We start from the raw sequence: 5,186 nt of genomic DNA on the forward strand, positions 1-5,186 counted from the left end.
CAAAAACCACAAAATGAGAGAAAACCCAAACCCAAACCATCCAACCAAATATCTCCAACCCTCAACCTAAACACAAAATTGAAGGAATCTTTCTTCCTCTAAAGCACAAAAATATTAAAAGGCTTAGAGACACAATTTATCATCATTCATTCAAGTGTGCAGTACAGTTTTCCCAAGAATTTTCCTGGATCTACAGCCTAACAGCTATAAATCAGAAATGCACTGCTTGGTAGAAGTGGTGGTGGGTTTTCAGAATTTTGCTCTATTTTACTTCCAGAAATGGCATTTTTGAAGTACTCACAGCACTTCAACTATAGCAAAGTCTGGCCATTGAATACTTAGGAAAAATATTACAAACTAAAGGACAAAGTTATCTTTCAAAAATTACTACCATTCTATTTCATATAAGATAAAGAAAGTACACTAGACAGGTCTGATGATGAGTGAAATATCTGAAATGAAAAAGACTGCAATTGCAGACTAATAACAAATGTTAGGTAAATTCATATGCTTTTCAAATTCATTTTGAAATGTACCGTCAGGCTTCCAGATGAAATACTGTTGTATTATAGGAGGTAACAAGCATCAATGCACAGGAAAAAACACGCTAACAAACTTTTCTTGATATTTTTTGAAGTTTCCGAAGAGCAACATATTTTACAACACCACTCACTGAGTCTAAGCTTGTAAACATGTTGAGTAATTTCAGGTGTTACGATACACTTAATGGACATTAGAGTAAATGAACACCCTTGAACAAGTAATATCAGCAGGAAAGACTGCATTAATCTCCTAGTGTAAAGACAAAATGCAGCCTTTACTGTTGTCAAATGGCCAGCTCTGAGAACTACCAAAATATTTAGCTGGTTCTTTGGCAAATTTCCATGTTATATATCTTTACACATGATACCAAATTCAAATATGTTGACCAAAGCCACGTTCTTGTCTACTGTTGACCAGAATAAGGCTCACAATCCTGCAAACATAAATTTATTTACATTAAAAGATGAAAACACATCCTCTCAATCATACCATCTTGTTTTGAAATAACTTTTGATGGTATTGTTTTAATAAAGGTTTTTGTGATGATTGCATACAAGGTACAAGAAAAGCATGCTTTTAAATGACTGCAGCCAATGTCATTTACCAGAAATGAGTTTGCCCCGGGATGAGTTATAAAGACCACTTTAAATTATAGTAAGGTATGTATTGCCAGGAAACTCTTTAATAATTTTTAATACAAATTTCCATGTTCTGTCCCCCAGAAAACTGACAAATATGGTTTGTCCAAAAATTATAGTCTGCAAATGCTCATTAAAGTGTAGATTAGATATTACAATTCAAAAATTAAAAATATTTAGATGACAGTGTTAAATCTATCTGTACAAACACATAGTTGTGAGAATACTCTGATCATACCATGATCATGAAAGACAGTTAGTTGTGTATATTTTCTAACCCAAGAAACTAAATGAAATGCAGTATAACTATAATAATTTAACAATTGAAAAAAAAAAAAAAGGAATGCATAATTCCATGACAATGTATGCAGGCTTAATGCAAAGCAATACAACAAATGGCAATACAGTAACTGAATATTGCTAACTAGAGGTTATTGGTAACTAGAGCTACACTGAGTATTGATAAGTAGAGCCACTTTCTTCATCCTGCAGCACAGAAAGGGAGTCCTTTAGATTCATCTCAGCACATCTCTGATCTCATTAGCATTCTATCAGCTTGTTCCTGAACAGTAAACGTTCACTGCAGAAAAGAAGACAGGAAGACAAAGCAGAGAGTGACATATGGAAAACAATTATGTGTCTTTCATTTATTTATTTTAAATTTTATTTTATTTTATTTTATTTTATTTTATTTTATTTATTTCTAAGTCTTTTTTTCTTTTTAATTTCTAAGTGATTTTTTTTTTTTTTTTTTTAATTTCTAAGTATTATTTTTACTTGGTTAAAATGCTACAGGTATATTATAGTCCGGAAGGCAGATACCAATTTTTTCACAGACAATTCAGATGTATAAGGTTGTTGTCCTAAAACAATCAAGCAAACCAGTAAATGTCTCTGGTTTTTGCCTCTGATCTCATTTTCTCAGGATAAGACAGAATGCTATTGCTGCTATAGTTACCTCTGCATTCTCTGCTATCTGTGCTGGATGGTGGTGCAAAGGGTGCTGCTTGAAAACCTTCCCTCACTCTTGTTAGCATGCTGAACATGTTTCATTTTGTTCTTACTTTAAGCATATAGGAAAGCTTCCCTGCCACCGTTGGAAAGAACCTGTAAAGTACAATTTATTCCCTACTGGAGAATAAATTAATAAATAAAAAAAAGAAAAAAAAAAAGAAAAAGAAGAAAAGAAAAAAGGAATAATCAAATCCTTATATCACAGAGGTTAGCCTGGTTGAAGATCTAATATAATCATACAGACTGACCATGACCACGACCACAAATATGTTTTTTCTTGTCCACTCCTCTGCCTTACAAAGACTGCTTACTGGTCATGGGAAGTATCTACACTTCACATTTTTCACTTGTCTGTTTTGAGGCTGGGGCTGTACTTTTCTGAATTTGTGTCCATGGATTCATTTTGGTAAGAGCACAGTGGGAAAAATAATAATAAAACTTCTTCCAGAAATATGTTCTGAAAAACAGATGAACTTGTCCCTTAAAATTTGGTTAAATAGTATAATCAGAGTTATCCATTGTGACTTTATTTGCAGGACTTCAGATACCAATGATTTTGGCCATATTTTATTTCTTCAGAGTCAGGAATTGCATGGAATGACCTTTCAAGGTATATAAAGGCATGAAAATGCTAGTTTCAATCTCCCTCTTTGAGCTGTGTTTTTATGGCAGCAGTGGTGAGAGATGGGCAGAAGAGCAAGTACTACGACAGCTGTACCCTGGAAAGGAAGATTAGTCTACCTGGAACTGGATGGAGCAACTAGGTATGTCCTGAGCACTTGGTGTACCACTATTTCTCAAGGAAGATTACCAGCAGGAGACAATTTTTCTTTACCCTACTCTTTCATCCTGGCATGAAATGAGACAGCAGCAACAACACTCGTCCAAGGAGACATGCAGCTCCACCTTTGGGTGGCAGAAAGGCTGCTGAGAGTGGGATCCTGTGATGAGATTAGCAAAGACCTTACATCTCCTGCTTTCCTTGATGAAGTACAGGGCTCTTGGTCTCCTTCAGTCAGGATATCAAAGTCACTTTATAAGTTGGTGAAGCTGCAACATGGATGTTTGCATTCAGCATCTTAGTGTTGCCGTCCTCAATAAAGTGATACCTGCTGTCTCAAAAAGTAAGGGACGTCTGTGTCAATGAAGTCACATACCCTTAGTGACTTATATGAGAACAATACTAAGTTGGGCATTATAGGTTTTTGACTAAACCTCTGCAATGTGTTCCCGATAAAGAGAAACAAAAAGATGTCTGATGGCAGTCTTCAGGGTCTCATTAACATGGAACACATGACAAATAAGTAAATAAAATAACTTTAAAAAGCTGGCAGCTGCTGTCATCTTTAAGAATTCGTGGTGACAATGGAAAACTACTTTCAAACAAAATCAAACTTTTTCAGCTATTAGACTGACCCCACAGCATGATCCATTAATTTGGTGGCTTTCTGTGCCCCTTTATTTTGCTTGTACTTGGTTTGCAGTAGAACTCTCTCCCTAAGGGATTATCAGGTACATTTACAGGATATTCCTTTAGTGCATTGCATTCTTTTGCTTTTACTATTCACCTCTCAACACCAGGAAACACTGGTGATGCTGTAAGTCCAGAGATCACCCATAGCACCTGAACTGCTCTGTCAGCTGCTGATGTCCACAGTCAAAGCTTTTGGTTGCTGAATACTGAAATGAAAGACTCCTCAAGTTGCTGCTACACATCTTCTGGAAATAACACCAAGAACTGCATGAAGGAACACAGATGCCAAAGATCTACTTCCTATTCTGATTTGTAGCTTCTTCTAATTGTACCATAAAAGAAACGATAATCTTTATGGGATATTGTACCAACTTGTCCTCCTATTAACATAGATTTACAGCTGTGACTCAGTTTGCTTCAGTAGCATTCCTCTAGCTTTTAAACACACAGTGAAGTCCGGATGCACAATTTATAAGAGAGGGCCATTTGAAATGGCCTTTCTTTTGTTTTACCGTCTTTCACAGAACTCAGCACTGAGCTTCTCGTTCATGAACAGCACTGTCTTAGGTACTGCATTGCAATGCCAATTGAAAACAGAGTCCTGGCAACAATGTGAAGGTGTTTAATGGCAAGAACAGTAGAATGACAACAAATTATTAGGGAAAAAAGGGAGCATCTATTCCCTACCAGTGGATTTCAAATGATAGGTAAAGCTGGGGGAAAACAAACAAACAAACAAAACCACATAATGGATTAAACTTATCCCAAGTATAACTCCAGCCAGCTGGCCAGTATCTGGTTGTCAAAATATGTTTAATGGGGAAAGAAAAAAACAAAGCAAAGTAAAAATGTGTTCTAGAACACAGCACATACTGTCTTGTTTTTTTGTAAATCAGGATTCCTTCTATATACTGCAAATCTTTGAGATAAATTACTTGTTACTACAACTCCAATATCAAGCTATGATTTGTACCATTTTCACAGTCCCCTCCATCTTCCATTTTAACTGACAGTGTTCTGTAAATACTCAACCTGCTATTTTCTTACAATCACAGTAAAGAGGGGATTTAGGAAATCTGTACTTATATCTCTGTGAAAACAAGATATGTGTATACACGTATGATCGCTCCATGTATGATCACTCGTCTAAAGCAAAAGCCTGAATTGTCTATGCAAACTTATGACTGATTGTTCTGCATAAGATATGGGCATCTTATTCCTAGACACTACTTCGGAAATTCATTTGTTTTAATGCAGTTGAACATAACAAGCTGTAAAGTAGGTTTTATGAAGCCAATAATGCAGATATAATACTTAAGGAATTCCTTTTGGTTTGGTTGTATTTATTTTTCCAAACATTTTGTTTGAGAGAAAATGAGATTGCTATCTGCTGTTTCCTTATTTTTTTTGCAGGAAAGCAAAGGGTTGTTGACTTCCTCTCCCCTCCCTTCCTTCCTTCTTTCTGAAGGTACTGTACTCATCTGAAAAATAGAGAACGAAATGATTGTTCCTGTTCT

Source organism: Cygnus olor, chromosome Z, assembly GCF_009769625.2.
Source record: "Cygnus olor isolate bCygOlo1 chromosome Z, bCygOlo1.pri.v2, whole genome shotgun sequence".
Lineage (NCBI taxonomy): Eukaryota > Metazoa > Chordata > Aves > Anseriformes > Anatidae > Cygnus > Cygnus olor.